This window comes from Phocoena sinus, chromosome 13 (genome assembly GCF_008692025.1).
Source record: "Phocoena sinus isolate mPhoSin1 chromosome 13, mPhoSin1.pri, whole genome shotgun sequence".
NCBI classification, from domain to species: domain Eukaryota; kingdom Metazoa; phylum Chordata; class Mammalia; order Artiodactyla; family Phocoenidae; genus Phocoena; species Phocoena sinus.
Window position 1 is genome coordinate 71008939 of NC_045775.1, and position 19141 is coordinate 71028079.

At 40.8% G+C, this 19141-nt stretch overlaps 1 protein-coding gene and 1 non-coding gene across 3 annotated transcripts in view; both read left to right on the forward strand.

Moving 5' to 3' along the window:
- The window catches only part of CTNNA2 (catenin alpha 2), a 1238106-nt gene that overhangs the window by 861752 nt on the left and 357213 nt on the right, over positions 1–19141 (forward strand). The gene's annotated exons all lie outside the window — the stretch shown is intronic.
- On the forward strand, positions 3547–3669 carry LOC116764864. Its single transcript, XR_004353067.1, has one exon. It is a non-coding gene; the product is annotated as a small nucleolar RNA SNORA72 (small nucleolar RNA).

The following is a 19141-nucleotide window of genomic DNA, read 5'->3' on the forward strand; positions in this document are numbered from 1 at the left end:
GTTTTTCTTGCCCGAGATCCCTCTGGGGCTTCACCAGTCTCCATAGATGTCTGTGGGGTCCCGGGTGGATTAAAGAAAGATTCTAATGTCTGACACCGGGAGGGCTGACCCTGACGTGCTACTCATGGTGATTACAGAACCCTGCAGTACACTCCGCTCCAGGAGAATGTGCGAGAGGATGAGAGGAGAAGGGGTAGTTTAAACCCACGTGAAGCCTACCCCTTTCTATATATACACCCAGTACTTAATCTTTGAGACTGTTACTAAATTGTATCATCTGAGCATGAAGAGGTCTTGGCCTGATTATTTCCATTAACACTCATTTATGGATGGGCTCCTTAAGCTTCTTATGTTGAGCTCTGTCTTGTTCCAGCTGGTCTGGAGAGGGTCTGCATTGCTGTTGTCAGGGACCTGTTGGTCATCTGTTAAAAAAAAAAAAAAAAGAGAAACCCAGCTGGAAGTGAGTGGATAAGCCTACCTTCTTGACAAATATGCCCAAGGAGGCAATAGGGAGAATCCAATGTGAATTTCCAGCTCCTCACTTCTAATTCCCATCATATCTGACTCTTAGGAACTGAAAATAAGTGGACATTATCTATAGTTGTGCTCTCATTGATAAGAATGAGGTGGGTTACCAAAGCTCCAGGGTTGGGCTGGCTTTGGACAAATAACTAAGTTGCTCCTTACATTCGAGCTGAAGACACTACTAACCAGTGGAATCAAAGTCACCAAAGACTAGTAGTACTTTTCAGGAAAAGTTTTATGAACAGGGGCATGAATCATTCCGTTTCGTATTCCTCTGAGCTCTGGCCTGGTCATTCATCTCTGAGATGCATCCTTCAATTGGAAAGAAAACAAAGCTGAAATGTCCTAGACATCACATGCTGCCTTAGGAGCTAAAAGAGACATTAGAAAATCTGAATTTTGCACATGACGAAACTGAGGTACAGAGACATCGGGTGATTATCCGAGGTCTCACAGCTTGTTACCGGCACAGATAGGTTATTTTCTGTCTCGCACCAAAGTGGTGGCCTTCCTTTCCCGTTCTTGATGGTCACCTCTCCAGCCCTCTTGCCTCCTGCCTGACTCTGGACTGGGCACTGGCACCTCCAGGGTGCTGCGGAACACTTTAACAGACAGACAATTTCACCATCAAGAGTTTTCACCTCTTGCCAAGACAATTATTCCTCACAGCAAGCCGTCTGATTGAGCCATAACCTCTAAAGGGTTGGGGAGCTGGGGCAGGCAGGGGTAAACATTGGCCAACCATTCAGCCAGTATTGTGAGTACAAGCCACCCAATCCCCATGGCTGCTAGGAAGAAAATTCTCCTAATGCAGGCAGCTTGCAAAGTGGTGCTAGAGCCTGCCAAATGGGCAAGAAGAGGTCCCACTTTGGATGTCACTTGATTTGTAGAGCTGGTACAGAGGCAGAAAAGAGTTGAGTGTTGGCAAGAAGGAAGGAAAATAAAATTAAATTCACTGCATTTATATGTGAGCTTTCTTCTAAGTATGATACTCAAAACGTAGAAGATATGTCTAGGCTGTAATTAAAAAATACATATGTACATATATATATTGCTTTTCACATTATTGCCCTGCAGATCATTTCATCTGGATGGTATCTTTAAATCTTTCCCACTTCTAATGTGGCAAGTTTGCATCTTTTCTACGGTTTTAAACCCCTTGGCAGAACCGTATACATTAACAGATTGAAATGAGCTTTATTGAAATTTAGCTTTTCTAAGTCATCTAAGTTGCAGAATCCCAATTTATTATGTATTTAAAGCATACCAGCCCTGATTAAATCAATGCAAATTAGGTTAAATAAGAACAACATGAATCAAGTGTTTCAGCAAAGTTGAGTCGAGAAACGACAACTTTTGAGTCACCAAAGCAGGCTGATATAGCTGGTTTTCATGAGTTTTAATGTCATGCCTCTTAGGGTCCAACACACTAAAAAAGTAAAAAAGAGGAAAGAGCTCACATAAACTTCTTTCTTTCCTCATGTTTGATCTCTTATAACTCTTTACCTCTCTTGTGAGAACATCTAATGCATCAGGCTGTAATGTGACGATTGTGTATATACATGATCAAGCTCTTTTTCTGGGCTAAGCACAGGTCTCTTTTGGTAAATGTCTTCTCCTTCAGCGTCGGATGCTGATGAGAGATATTTTACACACTTTAAAAACACCCTTGTTATTTTCCGTGTTTGTATGGGGAAAGATATTTAGCATATCTTGCTGAACTGCCATAGTAGCTGAGCAAGAAAGGCACCTCAAGCCATTAGGCCAACATGGGATTGGGGAGTGGGGTAAGAAAGGATAAGAATCTTGAAAACGTGGACTCAGCAAATGGGAAGGAACTCAGGGGTACGTGAAGTATGGATCTGATTGCCAAAACACAATCTGGAACTAAGAGGTGGAAGAGCAAGCTCGATGCAGCTGGAGAGGCCAGAAGTATAGTTTGGAGGAGGGAGAGGTAATTAATTCCTCCTCTTCTAAACCTTATACGGATACATTAACCTTTGCATAATAAACCCTCCTTGCTTCTTCTTGGTACTTTATGTTGTGATGGGGTGCTAGGGGGGTGGTCACATGCAGTTGTTTTTTTGTTTTTTTTTCTTGAAATGTTGTACCTCTCCCATTTCATCTCAACTGAAGGCCACCTCCAATTCGTTTATTTGAGTCAAAATAGTTTGTGAACATAGAGGTGAAAGTGACAAAAGTCTGAAATGAGCATGCATTCTGAGGATTGGCCTTCCGATAGTCATCTTTGGCAGTGTTCAAGGAAAGACAAATTCAAGTGGTGATTTTAATGTTCTGTCATTGCTTGCTCCAGCCTGGACCTTGGTCTTTATGTGGTTGTCTTTACTTTTCAGTAGCAGTGAGCACTGGCTTTTCTTTAAAAGGAAACGTTTAGATGTAGGGGAGGAGGGTGGGAGTCACAATTTCAAAAGGAGAGAATTAACTCTGTTGTTCCTGTGGGCACACAGCATATAACTGGCCTTTCACAGAGCACCTCTGAAGATGTATATGGGGCCAAAGGGTGAGGGTTGTAAGGTTTCTCTCGGGAGATCCACTTAGGAGGAACACATTAAAAAAAGGTCATTTTTCTTATCAAGCTTATCCTCCTCTTAAAACAAGGTAGTGATATGGTTAGCACTAAGGCAACACCTAACATCTTGCATTGATATTAAGTCATGGGAGTAAACCAAAGAAATGCAATTACTTAGTGCTTTCCTCCTGGAGCTTTAGGTAGGGAAGAGCAGCAGACACTGAGAGACTTAGCCGGTAATAATTATATATGGCCCAGTGCTTGAGAGTAAATGTCTCTAGAACATACAAATGTGAAGAGCTGACAGGTCAAATGGGACCAGTGAAGGAAGTAAAGTGTATGAAGTAGTTTAAGGACTCAAGGCTCACTGACTGGAGAGATGGGCATCGTGAAGGCATACCTATGATGGGGAACTGAAATGCATATATCATGATGAGTGGATTAATTCCCTAGTTCTCCGGGGGAAGAAGATATACAGGGACAAATGGAACCTGTGTTGGGAGAGGAAGGAAGTTGGTAAAGGGCTTCCAAACATTCGCTATATTAAGACCATCCATTGGTCCCCAGACCTAGTTCTTTCCCTAGGCCTGGTTTTATAAATACTGGTGATAAACCAAGTCTGCTTTGTATGATACATCTTATGTGGGAAGTGTGTGTGACTTTAGGTATGTGACCAACCTTGAGAAATGACAGCACAGCTAGTGTAATAACTTTTGAAGATAACCATTGTTAATTGGATGATTACCATTTGCCATTAAATGAACCATAAATTTTTTTTTTAAAAGGGCTTCCAATGCTATACTGAAAACTTTAGTTTCCTGTATTCTCCTAGCCTCTAAGACTGAACACCTTAGGGTTATCTTTGACTTTCGTAATAAATACCTGGGTTAGTTCCTGAGGCCTGATCTGCTGTCCTGGGCCCCTCTCTATAAGCTTCGTCTGCACTGCCATGTGCTCTGATCATGCCATATTATACCTAACTGCTGTATATACTCTCTCCATCTTTGCTTGCCTTCATTCTAGCCATCCTTCAAGGCTGATGTCAAATTTCCTCTATGACGTTTTTTTTTTTTTTTTCTTGCCCACGCCACGCGGCATGTAGGATCCTAGTTCCCTGACCAGGGATCGAACCCATGTCCCCTGCAGTGGAAGCACAGAGTCTTAACCACTGGAGTGACAGGGAAGTTCCCTTCTATGACATTTTTTAACTGATTCCCATGTAAAGTGATCTCTTATTCCTCTGAACTATATTAGCAGCTTACCTTTACCAATACTGCTCCTGGCGTGGTTCACTTTATATGAGTGTGGCAGCCATTTCTAATTATAGTATTTTAGAACTGAATGGGACCTTAACATCTTGGAGATTAGGAATAAAAAGACTTCAGCTGGGGTTCCTTGCTTTGCCATGTTCTCTCAGTTTGATCCTACACAGGTCACTCCATTATCAGTGACATAGGACCAAGGATGGCTATCTTAAAGGATTCTTGGGGAAAATTCAATGATATCGTGTATATTCGAATTTTGCAACTTGAAAATATAAGCATAGGACTAGCAGGCCTGGAGCATGTTAGAAAGGCAGAAGTTTAGGGTGTCTTCCTAGACCCATTGAATCAAATCTGCATTTTACCATTAGTTCCAGGTTAAAATTAAATTTTAAGAAGCACTCTGTTGGAGCACTCACAAATTCTATCCTGAAAAAGTAACTCAAGTATCATTAATTTCCTAGTTTATAATTCAGGAATTGAAGGGCCAGAAATGTTAAGTGATTGCCCAAGATGGGTGCTAGAATTTGGACAAAAACCTCACGTCTTCTGAATCTTGTTCTCTGTCCTATTAGATTTCAAACACGTAGAATGCGAAGTCTGTGTCTATCTCAGTACTTAGCACTTAGTAGGACTCTTAATAAAGTTTGGTTTTACTGTTGGTAAGGCAGTAAGTATAGAAAGCCCTTGTACATGCTAGCCTTAGGCAGTTCCTGGCTTATATTACACCTCAGTTTTCTTATCACTGTCAATCTGTATGTATTTCTCATGGATGTCTAAGTGTTACCTTTTTATTATAGAGAAATGAAAAATGGGAGAAAAAAGCAAGAAAAAATATTTTAAATGAAGATTGTCACCTAAAATTCAACCACCTGGAGATAAACTATTAAGTTTTGGGTACATATTCTTTTAGAATTTTACTATTTCACATATATCTATATTTTCTAAAAATATGATAACATTATACATATTACTTTGTAACTATTTTTTTTCATTGTTGATATATCCCCATATCCAGAATACAAATTGATAGGATCATCTTCAATGGCTACAGACCATTCTATTTATTTTACCCATCTCCCTTTTTTACCAATTATGTTGTTTATGGTTTTTAGCTCTTATGAAATGACTGGGATGAACTTCCTCATACATATACTACTATAGACTGGATGTTTGTGCCCCCCAGAATTCATATATTGAAACCTAATCCCCAATGTGATGGTATTCGGAGGTGGGGCCTGCCAGAGGTTATTAGGTCATGAGAGTGGAGCCCTCATGAATGAGATTGGTGCTCTTATAATAGAGACCCAGAGAGCTCTCAGGCCCTTTCTGACATGTGAGGACAGTGAGAATACGGATGTCCATGAACTAGGAGGCAGGCTCTCACCAGATACTGAATCTGTAGGTGCCTTGACATTGGACTTCCAAGCCTGCAGAACTGTGAGAAAGAAATGTTTGTTGTTTAACCACCAAGTCTATGGTAGTTTGTTATAGCAGCCTGAACAGACTAGGACATATACCCTTGTACATTTAGGCAACTGTGTCTTTAAATTTTAATTCCAGAAGTAGTATTGGTATTCAAAGAGTGGAGAGTTTTAAAAGACTTTCAATACATAAGGCCAGATTATCCCCCTGAAATGTTGTACATATTTCACCCTCAATATCTCTTTTGCTGCTTTCTTCTTCTCCTTGAGAAACTCCATTACAACACAGATAGAAACATCTTTTGGTTCCCTTTCCTTCATCTGGCTGGGGCACCGACTGAGATCCCTGTCGGAATCTGTTCTTGATGCCTTGGAACCATCCTTCCTTCCCATTGCCATTTCCTCCCTCCTTCCTGAAGAGGCAGGTGGAGGTTTGGGCTTTGGGGTCTTCAGTGTTCCTTCTGGGAGCTCACAAGCATTTCATTGCCGCATCTTATTAAGTGGCTGTCCAGCCAAATTATTTTTGCAAAGGTTTTAATGTCTGAAAATAGTTTAATGCCATGTTACTTAAAATACTCTGTGGAGGTAAGAATGTTTAAATATATTTGTGAAATGCACTAGACTCTGTTCTTTGCGATTCACAACACACTATCTCAATCACGAGAAATCTTGTTTTTCATGGTTTCACCCACTTATTTGGGACATCTGTTAACATCAAACCAATGTGCCAAAACAGCTTAGGAAGCATTTATTTAATTGTAAACCCATAGGTATATTTGACTTTAACTTGGCTCTCACCATACCAAGAAGTGATTCTAAGGTTTAGATCTCAAACACTGTAACAGAATGCTGGTGCAAGAATCAGTTTTCTGTCAGGCCCCAAGAATTTATGGGGATAGCCAGACAACTATAGTTCTTCTGCTTGGTATTAGCAAGTCTTACCTCCTCATCCTAGCCACAAGTAATGGAACCAATTTGATTCTGTAGTAAGTTCTGTCCCTGATACATCTTGGCATTTAATTATCCTGTTTTCCAGATGTTGCTAATTTTGTCTTTGCAGGTAAAATGAAATTCCTTAAGGAAAGACTTGTTATTTTCCTGCTTTTAGTCTCCTTTAATATCTACCTCTAAAGATGTGAAAGACTATCATATATGAGAAACCATATACAAAGAGCATTGGAATTGCCACATTACAGTGATAAACCTGCCCCCTTTCCTCTTAGTGCAGTCTGGCACAATGCTGGCTTTGTAGAGATTCTTGTTGAATCAACTTTATTAACTGGTTTGAATTCTTGCCTAATCAATAGCCTGGGGAATCTGAGCTAAATATAAAAAGCCTTTATATTACATTGACGTATAGGCACAAATTATTAACCCAGGAAGGTGCAAACTTTCGAAGTCACACACATTAATGCCATTTATATATGGCTTCATTTCACAGATCTAGTTTGTATAGGAAATCCCCCACCATCCATGAGCAGTGAGCCTTCTGTAGTAAATTAACCAGTTGGATGCATTTATGTCTTTATTCCATCATCTCCCATTCTCTGGAACCACTTCTTAATCTCTCACAGGCACCTTGAGAATACCTTTTAATAATTTAGCATAAATGTCTGTTGCAGTTCTTATTTTTTTTCGTTAGTTTAAGTCAAATGGAGATTTAGCTGATGAGATAAAGTTAGATAAAAAGTGGTGCCTGCCTTAGGTATTCTTAGATCTGGAGTGGAGGTGATGGGTAACAAGGCAGTATGATTCATGCTATGGCAGAGATGTAAGCAAGAACTGGGATTGGAGAGATTTCTCTAGCTAATTGAGCAAGGACAGTCAGAGGAGGTGGGAGAAAAGGAGGAGGGGTTGACCAGATAGACAGAGGGAGGCCACTCCGGTCATTAGGCAAAGTCTGTGAAAAAACTACAGGGGCTTCTGAGATGCTTATGGTGTCTGGAGCACAGGAATGAAAGAGAGGGGATTGTGGAGAGATGAGACTGGAGTGTTAGCTCAGAGCCAGATTGGGAAGACCTTCAACCTGGATTATGATTTCCAAAATGTGGGTACAAGGAATATAATCCTGATGATGGTCTTGAACACGAAGGGCAGGGAAAAGGATACTGAAATCAAGGAGAGCAGCTGGGAGCTTCCCATATCTGCCCAAGTGAGATATTGTGTGAGGCTGACTATATTAACATGAGAGATGGACATGACAGGATAAGTACAAAAATAGTTTTGCAATGGGATTGACAATCTTTTAAATGGTGCTTTTTCCAAGAAACAATTTAAGATGATTTCAATGAATGGATTGATTTAGGGTAGATGGGAGGAAAGGAAGAATAAGATGTGAAAGAAAACTCTAACTTACAGAGCTAAGAGTAAGCAGTTAACCCTGGCGGTCCAGCGGTTGGGACTCCGAGCTCTCACTGCCGAGGGCCCGGGTTCAATCCCTGGTTGGGGAACTAAGATGCCACAAGCTGTGAGGTGCAGCCAAATAAATAAATAAAAAATAAGAGTAAGCAGTTAGAGATGTGGACAGAGGTTACATCTGGATCTAAAGATCAGGGAATCCCTGGAACGTGCTTGGTAGTTATAGTGGTCGCAGTATATGCAAATTCTCGACGAGAAAGATTAGCATACAGCTGATGTACAATCAGAGGCCTTTGCAGTCTGGTAAGGTGCTGTGATGTGGGAAGCAGCTGGGTGATAGGGAGTATATGGCCTGTGCTATCTGCAAAGTACATGGTTTGATTAAAGGCTTTCAAATTCTAATTTTTAAGAATCCTATGCTATTCATAAGCAAGTGACACTGCAGGCGTTATTCAGCTTGTGGAATACCAGTTTGAAAAGCTTCTTTTAACGTGATGATTCTCAACGTGGAAGAATAGGAGGGAGCAGAGGAGGTGGAGGTCACTTCAATAGGAGGCACAAAGTAAGGAACACTGCCCAAGTCCGTAGTGAGCAGCTTTTAATATATAGTCATGGCCATGAGACTGTGAGTAATAGGTATTTCACCTGGCTGTGAAAAAGAAAAAATATGGTGGAGATTGACAGGTTTTGAGATGAGCCCAGATGGTCAAGGACCATCAACATTGGGAGAGGCTGCCCAACAGTGAGTAAACCTGCAAAGGAACAGTGCAACACCAGTGCTGTCTGTCTAAGGACTCTGGGTCAAGGACTGGCTGATGTTGAGTCCTTCCCCCAAGAGGGTTTGCCATTGGCATCTCATATCAGTGTAAGATCATTCCTTTGTAACTGAGCCTAGCATTACCTTCTCAAACATGAAACAGGTGAGGGCTGGAGATCATGTCCTTCAGAATGTAATTCTGTATTTGCATCTTAGCAGAAGAATTGAGACACTGAATAACTTACTGCAAGGAACTTTTGAAATTTCTGACTCTGTGCTAGGCTAAAACAGGGTTCTGCCATTTACAAACTGTGTGACCTGGGCACGTGACTTAACTTCTAAACAGGAGGATTCAACATAGTGAAATACAAGGTAAAAATAAATTTAATTATAATATAGAAAAATAGTTCAAATTCTATTGCAGTAACTACTGATATCCATTTCTATTATATGAGACCAAAATTATACCACGTAGAATGAAGACGAGAAGGAAAAAGAATCATAAGCACAAATGGTGTTATGCACCTCTGACTTAAACTCTTATTGCTCCTTCTTAAGTATCAGTTCATATCTTAGAGGCTGCATGAAAAAAATAAAACAAAGCCAACAAACAAAAACGTTGGTGGTTAAAACAACAATCATTTTATCTAGCTCATGGTCCTGTGTGTTGGGTCAGATCTTCTGTATAAGCCAGCTTGACTGTGGTTAACTGGAGAATTAGCTGGAGACTGTATAACCTAGGATGGCTTCACTCAAAGGGATGGCGATTGGCAGGCTGTTAGCAGGGGGACCTTGCTTCTCTTCCATGCGGCCTTTCATCCTCCAGAAGGCTAGCTCTGGTGCAACTGTGTGGTGATGGAAGGGTTTTAAGAGCAGCAGGAGACTGCAAGTCTCAGTGCACAAGTACTTTTCAGGTCTTGCCTCCAGCAGGTTGCTATTGTCTGTTGTCCAAAGCTAGTCATGTGGTCATCCTGACTCAAGGAAAGGAGAAAGAGGCTTCATCTCTGCATGGATGAGGAAGAATTTTGGGTCATTTTTGTAGGTTAAATAAAATAGTACTGGCTTAATTTTACTATAACTGTTAAGTACAATACTAAATGCTCTAAAGTGATTTTTATTTCTCGAGCCACGTGACCCAAACAGCATCATCCTTAAACACAAGGACCAGCGGAACAAGCATCACCTAGAGCTTGTTAGAAATGCGGACTCTCAGACTCCACCCAAGATATACTTGAATTAGAATCTACATTTTTACAAGATTCCTAGGTGATTCATAAGCCCGGTAAGGTTTTAGAAGCACTGTGTCTTTTCTCTGTTCCTCATAATTCCCTTTCCTAGGTTGCTATGTTCTCCTGTTGAGTGATAGATCTTTGATTTTTAAAGGCGCCAGAACTGTTTCCTCTGTACAATTGAAACAGAACAAACACAGGCTTAAACAGTAAAACAGGTTGCTTCACAGCATGAGAGAGAGGGTATAACATTTTTCTGCTCAATTGTCCTTTGCCTATAAAAATAGAAATTTAAAATTAAAATAACAGTACATGAATATTAAAGAATATCGTATTTAACTGGGAAGAACCATTTAGACGTTAGAACAATTTTTAAAGTAGAAACAGCTAGGCACATACTTATTTAAACGGAACTTTTACATTCCTGAGCAGTTGCTTAACTGGATCTTGGTTTTCTGAAGGTTGAAAATTGATGCTCCAATCTTAAGACCACAAGTTAAATATCTCTAGGAAACGTACAGGTCCCTAGGTACTGTTAGGCCTTTGTACAAGTAATAAGACCAGTGGAACTTATTAAGCTTCTAGCATGTGCAAGTCACTGGTCTAAGTCAAGTATTACTGTAGTTTGTTGGATTCCCTTCATTTCGGACCTCAGAAGTGAGGCAGGGGAGTATGTAGGAGAGGCTAAGCTCTCCACGATACAAGTTTATTTCACCAGGCTGAGGACAGACATGGGCATCTAAAGGACCTAGAGCTTTTCTCAACTTTTGACTTTGTTTTAAGTGAAGGAACCTGGTTACAATGACCAACACTCTCCTTTAGTTTGCCTTTCACCTCAAGGCTGAACAGAAAAAGAGAGAGAAGAGAGAGAGAGAGAAATTTTCCACTAAAGCCTACTGCTGTCATTCTGTATGAAGTCTGCTTTGGGTATTTGCTCTTTTCAGACGAGAATTACTTATTCTTTGAAGCTATTAACTAATACTGTTTTCAATGTATATGCTTTGGGGCCCTGTTCTTGTCAATCGATCAGCCCACCAGTTAGGAGTTAACAAATATCTGTTGAGCACTTAACATATGCAGGCATATTCTAGTCTCTGAATAAGACTGAGGAACTTTGTAAGCAAACAGACATATAAGGTAATTTTTAGATACTGAATAGCTAGGGAAAGTTAAAATAGAGCCATGTGGATGAGAGAAATTGAGGGAAGGGGCCTACTTTATCTAAGGTTAGGCAATGCTTCCTTGAGGAGGTGACATTTGAGTTGAAACCTGAATAATGAGTAGGAGGCAGCCAATTAAAGCTCCAGGAGATGTGAACTCCAAGGAGAGGGAATAGCAAGAGCCAAGGCCCTAAGGCCAAAACAAGCCTATGTTCATGAACATGTGAAATAGCTAGCATGCTGGATCCTGTGTGATGGGATTGGAGACACAAGAGGAATGTTGGACACAAGATAACCTCCTTAAAGGGTCGATGTACCTTTTGATAAATCTTCACTTCATAAATGTTCATCAGTTCCTCATCAGCTCCACCAAACCTTATAGAGTGATATCTCTGGCTCTAAAGTAAAGCACATTAATATATTAAGTCCATTTATTCCTAAAAGTTCTATGAGATTCTACCACTTTCCCAATATATATGTGGAAATCAAGGCATCGAAAACCTAAGCCACTTACTTAACACAGCTGGTATTGGTGATAAGAGATGTTTCTACATTCCCTAGATCCAAGTATGGGGCACCTAAGAAGGCTGCATACCAGTCAGTCTTTTGGCCAAAGAATTCTTCGACAATCTTCCTTCCCCCTGGGGTTCATCCAGAGGAGACCCAGCAAAAGAGAAGGTGGGGCAATTTAAATTTGCCTCCTGGATTCCCACTCCTCTTGGCACCCTCCAACCATCTGTTGCTATTTGTGCAGAAAAAGAATGGGACAGCATACCAACGACCACACACATTCAGAAATCTCATTTTGTGTGTGGGAGTCTGGATTCATCAACAAGTTTCTCAAACTCTCCCTGCACTTACAGCACCAGTCTAAACATAATCCAGTAAAGTCATGAGAATAGGTGACGATCAGCTGTGTGATACTGAGATGGAGTGTCTAAATTCATCATATGCTACTTCCTAGTAAGTGTCTTCTGCTGCAAGTAAGTTGTTTTTTCAACATCCTTTAAGTAAATAATGCTCATTTCAATACTGTATAGCCTCTACACTGTCCTTCTTATTCTAACCCTACTAAATCCCACTTCCTTTATGAGGACATCCATTCTCCAGAATATCCATCCACAAATCCATATAGCCGCCCGTCCATTCAACTACCATGTCATGGGTACTTACTCTTTCATTAACTGTGCTAAGTACTAGGATGTATAAGACATTTTGGATAGTACTCCATTCTTTGAAGATTTCATTCATTAGTGGGGAATCACAGTCCTAGAAATCCATATTAATCCCTACTTTCTTTGAATTATGACTCATCTACAAACTAAATGTTCTGCTACATGCTGTCTAAAGTTGCTCTCTAGTTGTTTCTAAGCCCCTTTCCCTATTTTTTCCCACATTTCCTAGGTTGAAGTTTCTCAAGAGCAAAATCCAGATTATATTTCTGGTGCAGTGGTGTGTCCTGATCATAGAGTTGGAATATCCATGTTTAATTTCCGGTTTTGCCACTTATTAGCTCTGTGGTTTTAGGGTACATTTCTTCTGTATATAGAGAATGGAAGTTGGTTGGGAGGATTTCTAAGATCCCTTTCAGCTCTGACCTTCATGAATCAGTAAATTCTAAAGTACATAACAAGGGCTGGAAAGTGAAGGTGACACTCAGTATAAAGGTGTTGCTAGCTTATTTCAGAGGCTTCTAGTTCTAACCTATTTATGTGGTGGGTGGTCTTCTAACTGTGATGCACTTTTGCCCCCCACTTATAGACTGAAACAGGGTAAATACAAAACCAATAAAAAAATCATATTGGATCCTTCTCTTGAAGCCAGGCCTTTGGACAGGGCCTTCAGCTAGGCAGGGATTCTCTCCCAGTCCTTAGAGCAAAACAGACAGGAGATATACCTGTTTCTACCTTTATTGGGTTGTTGCATCTTACACTAGTACACTAGACATTCAACATTAGCAGTATCAGAATGGTACCGCTAATGTTGATGGATGTTTGTTGAACAATTCATAACTGGTGATTAAAGGAAGATAGGATGTTAGGGGTTCAGTGCTATTCTTTGGGAGCTGCTGTCAAAGGGAGAATCCCATCCTTCACCAAACCCTATTACAGACACGAGCCTGGTCTGGTTGTAGCCCTCTCTACTCAAACAGTTGCCTTGAGTTCCTTTGACCATATGCACAGGTTAACTATGTTCAGATAGTAATAACCCTGTATGGGTAATTACTTATTTTAAAGATAGGTCATTCTCTGAATGAATTTAATTTCATCTACCTGATTTCAGTATAATCGGTGTTTGAAGGATGCCTGCAAATTTGAAATGATTTTAATGGAATTCAACCACTTCCTTTCAGTGCAATGGCCTAACAAGGGCTGATGGATACCAACCATTTTATTATTGTTGTTTTTGTTTCAAACAACTAAATAGTTGTTTCACAAAATGCAACAGGCATATTGCCAAACTTGCCACATCCCTTTGAGCCCAAAGTTTGTTTCATTACATAATATGGTGAATAGTACATCTCTCCTATAGTTGTTATGAACAATGCAAAGGCTTCTGAAATCTTTTTGAGATCCAAGTGTACCGCTCAGGATATTATTCAACCTATGTGGAAAGGAAAGTACTGTTTATTTTGATGGTTTTGCTCTTTCAGAAACCCTGAGAGCTGAAAAAGGAAAGCAATACTGTGTGACTTTGTTGATGTGGCTATAGTAATGCTGTATCTGGGTCTCCAGTTCCAGGATTCTGTCTACTCTGTTTCTATTGCCAGCTAGAACATCATTCCAGCTGTCATAAGCATTCTTGATCTGTAAAGTAAACTACATGGCATTTACCACCCACCTGACTGCAGTGGTGTCAGGAGGGTTAAAATGAAACATATTTAAAAGCCTTCCAGAAATTTTTGATGTTCTGTATAAAGACAATAACAACTCATGAACTGGGTCTCTTCTGCAGCAGGGAGAGCAGCTCTTCCTCTAGCCTGCTCGTAAGAAATGAGGCAGTTTTCCACCCAACTGTTCAGGAACAGATAAGGGAAGAATTGCATGTTAAAGTAATAATCAGAATGTCGGGGAATAATTTTGCTTTGATTCTGAGATTTACCTACTGTCTTAATCTTGGGAATTATATTTCATCCATTTAATAATTTTAAACAGCTCAAGGATAAATGTGTATGTTAACTGTCAGGACCTAAGTTTCTTCATCCATAAAATGGGATTAATGTTCTTGCTTTATAGAACAACTTTAATGAAATAAACTTGCTGATACATATACTGTTAGTTTCCTAAACATTTTTAATATACATCTCAAAAAAAGAACATTTTTATAACCATAATACCATTATCACACCTTAGCAAATAGATGATAATTCCTTAATATTACTAATACACAGTCCATATTCAGATACCTCCCATTATCCCTCAAATTTTTTTTTTTTTTTGAAGTATATTTGAATCAGGATACAAACCACATCTCCACATTTCATTCCGTTAGGGAGGTGATGTCTCTGAAGGGGCAGAGGAGGAAGATAACCATAGGAATTCCTCTAAGCAGCTGAGTCAATCAGAGTGTGCCTTATGGACTCAGTGTGCCTTATGAACAATAATATTCATTTTCTAATGTTCTAATGTTCTAATTAATGTTCTAACATTAATATTCATTAATGTTCTAATGTTCTAATTAATGTTCTAAGATCCCATCCCTTTCAGTGCCTTATGGACTCAGTGTGCCTTATGAACATTAATATTCATTCATTCATTCATTCAAGTATTTTTTTTAAATGTGCTAGCCACTGTAGCTGACATAAAGATAAATTCAGCATAGTAGTTTCTTTGACATGCTCATATATAAAAATGAATAAAAGAATCAATATAAGAAAAGTCCATAACTGACATAACATGGAAGAACTCAAAACCTACCAAGTAAATATTTACCATGGTTAGAGTAGAATGGAAAGGCCTCTTGGACAAACAAGAAAGTGTGACTTGAATTGAGAGGGTTTGGTGATTCCACGTGGTGGGGGAGTGGGGGAGATGGCACAAGGGAAAGCATATTATGATGGTTCTCCAGGCATGACTGGAAGTGAGGAGGTCCTGGACCAAGTCTGACTGGTAGGAACAGAAATACACCCAGGGGAGTATTAAGTGGACAACGTACAGATGCTGGGGAAAGTGCATGTAGGGATGAAGTGAAAGAAGTGTGTTAGAATCAACCAGTGATTTCTCTTGAGTGTGTTTGTTTATTGAACAGCATATTTTAAAATAATTTGTGGTATATAATGAATTCATAAAATTTATGCAAATGAACCACAACCAAGGATAATTACTATATCTTTTTTTTTTAAGTATATGATAGTAGGCTTTAAAAAACCTGTCTTTTCTAATATTTAAAAGACTATATAAATCCTGTTAATTGTGGCAAGGTTTATTGTTTATAGATGTGTGTATACATGCATTCGTAGGCTCTGATGGATGATGAAATGCTAAATCCCCAGTGGTGGGTAATATTAATGTAAGTTTCATGTTTACTATGACTGTATTTAATCAATACCTTATTTCTGCTAACATGTTTTGTAGGCTGGCTCTGACATGGTAGATAATATATACTCTAGGAAAAGCTATAGCCCTTCTGAAGGTGCTCTGCATTTTCCAGTTTACTTTTTTGAAAGGTGTAACAGGCTTCAGAAAAGAGTGGATATCCCTGTTGGAAGCAACAGCAGAACCAATCACAATTTTATATGTGGTTGTCTTTTTAAAAGATGATATTTGAGACATTCCTGGTATGTATAGAATTTCACAGAACCACTTTATCGGGACATTTAGCTCTTTTTTTTTTCTTTTTTTTTCTGGAGAACAAATTAATTATCATCTGATAAGCATACTTCATTCTCCTCTTTCTACTACCAGGCTTTAAAAAAAAAAAAAAAATATTAGTTGGAGCCACTGAATCAAATTCAGTATAGGTCACTGTAAGGAAAATGCCCAGTGACTAAAACTAAGTGTTTCAGTGGCTTTCCTAAGCCCCTCGTTTTCTGCGATGTGAAAACAGACCCATGAATGGGTACGTGTGTTCTGGAACTGGAGGGAGATTGTGCCTTTCGCCGCTCAAACTGCACGTAGCCACTTCTCTGAAAGCCAGTGAACCTATTTACCATTGTCATAGTAACACATAATCCGGGCCCACGTCGCCTGCATCCCGAGAGGCAATTGTACCCTTGCCTGGGCGGCAGCGCTCCCCGCATGGCTCTGCCGCCTCCGGGCTCCAGCGGCTCCGGGCGGCGCGAGCGGAGGGGGTGGCGGCCCCAAGTGCCCACCAGGTCCCAGCGCAACCACGCTTCCCCCGCCGCATCCCGGCCGCTGCGCGCGTTACCATGACGATCGGAAATGCGTGTCAGGCTAGATGGCTGCCATTGCCACCTGGTCGTTTTCCGAGACCAAGTCACTTTTGCTAGCTCCTCCGCACTTGGGAGAGATTCTCTCACAAATCGGCGCTAATCCGGGGCCAAACTCCACAACCACCCTGGGCCCCCTGGCAACCCCAGAGCTGGCTGGCCGGCCAGAGCTGCTTCCCCGCCCCCGGGCACGGGCAAAGGAGAACTCCGCTTCCCAAGTAGTTCCCTTCGTGGTCAGCCACGTGCTGTTCCAAACGCCACTGAAGGGCATGTCATGTGGGAACAGAAGTTGGGTACCACTTCTACCAGGAGAAGAACTCTGGTTCTTGTAGATGAGCCATGTGCTCGGAGACAAGTGGGTGCCCTGTGGCAGCTCCACAGTTGCCACCTCCAGGCTCAGTGCAGGCAGCAGCCCCTCTACTGCCCTCCAGTCACATCTTTCCTCTCTTCTCCTTAGCATGTTCCCAAATCTACCTGCACATCAGCATCACCTGCGGAGAGCTTTGGGGTTTGACTTCTGTTAGATTCCGGGGCTACAATTCAACTCCACCCCCAGCTTCTGAAATAATAGATCTGGGATAGGGCCTGGAAATCGGTATTTTGAGGCTGATCCCCTCGGGTTAATTCTGATAATCATGCAAATTTGGGAATAATTGCCTAGATGTTTTCTTTTGTTTCCTCTTCATTTCTAGTTTTTCCTCTTATTTCTCTTTCCTTCTGGCTTGCCTGCTGTCTCTCAAATTCACCTCTTTTCTCTACCCACACTTCTCTCTCTCTCTCTCTCTCTCTCTCTCTCTCTCTCTCTCTCTCTCTCCCCCACCCTTCCCTCCCACGTTTCTCTTTCTCCCTCCCCCAACTATCCCCTCTCCCCCAACCATGCGCCAGGCACTGTCCTCTGTGCTTGGGAGGTTATGGTCTCTGCCTCTAAATAGCACCGGTGGTCTCTCATCTGTGATCTCTCTCTTGCAGTGTTCCATACCTGCCAGTTCCTTTCTTTTCTTTCTTTCCTCTGTCCCTTCCTCCCTCCCTCCCCTCCTTCTTTCCTTCCTTCCTTCTTTTCTTCTTTCTTTTTCTCTTCTATTAGTGAATCCATATGTACTTCTTAGCACCCCCAGTATCACATAGGATTTTAAAAATGCTGGCATATACCTGGGTTTCCAAGACATATGTTCCTCCCGTCATAGCCTAGAGGACCTCTTTAGACCACGAGCGGCCAGGTAGAAGGAGGACGATGACCTCTCCCCTATTTTTTCTAATTACAAGGGATTTGCTTTTTCTGTAGCTCAGGGTAAAAAATAAGTCAGGTTACTCTCAGCTAATATTAGAAGCATTCTTGTTTTTATAATGTTTAACAATCTCTTTATTATACTTGCTTCCCTTAAAGCTGCAGTTAAAGATGGCTGTCCAGTCAAAAGAAAAACATATAAATATGGGCCATGTATTAAAAGAGAAAATAAGGAATAACCTCTCTGAGTTAATCCTCCCTGTTATTCAGGCTGCTGTTTTACCCAGAGATACTTTTTTAAGCGTGATCACCATGAATTGTTACAGATATACCTGTTCCAAAGTTTCAGTTATAGCTGTGTGACACGTGAGTACAAAGACCCTGTGAGAACCTCTCTTCAAAGTAGGAGGATTTGCTTTGCTCTGTGACGAGGCGACAAAAGATGCTCCCTTCATTCCTAACGGGCAGCGTGAGGCATTGTCACACATCAGGGCTGCGAGTCATAGGCTGTGTCTGAGGGCAGCTGCCTCCACGCTGAGCTCATTTCTTCAGCCTTCCTGTGGATTTGAGTTTGAGGGCTGCAATCATCCTGACCTCTGACTGCCCTGAGGTGAAGCTCCTACTTAAAATATTATCTAACTTAAAGATTTCATGTTACTAGCCAACCGGTCAGCCAATCAGCAGCAGTTTATTAAAAAACCTTCTATGTACAAAGGTTTGGGCCTCCTAGGAGTCGTGAGAAATTTTCTAAAAATAATTTTAAAAGTAAGAGGTTAACCCTTGGAGGTCAGGAAGACTGATTTACATGAAAAGAGAACTCAGTTCTTTGCTTAGCTTCCCAGAATGCTTGGAATAAAATCTACATTTCTCAGCGTGACCTTGAGACCCCCCAATCATCTGCATCTTGCTCACCTCCCTCACCTCATCTTTCCTCACTATCCCGCTTGTTGATTTTACTCCAGCCTCATTTCTTCCTTTGATTTCTTTCCCCCAAATGCCATTCTGTACCATTTTAGAAAGAGCCATCTCCTTGTCACTCAAGTCCCCACTTAGTGGGCGCTTACTCAGAGAAGTCTTCCTTGACGCTCAATCTAAAAAAAGGTATCAAATCATTTTCATACCACCCTGTTTTAATGATCTGCCATGGCACATACTACTGTTGGATATTTTCCTATTTATATATGTTTCTCCCCATCTCCCATTAATATATAAGCTTCGTGAAAATGGGTTTAACTCTTCTGTTCCACCTAAAAGAACGTAAGCCTTCAAAAATGTGTTCATT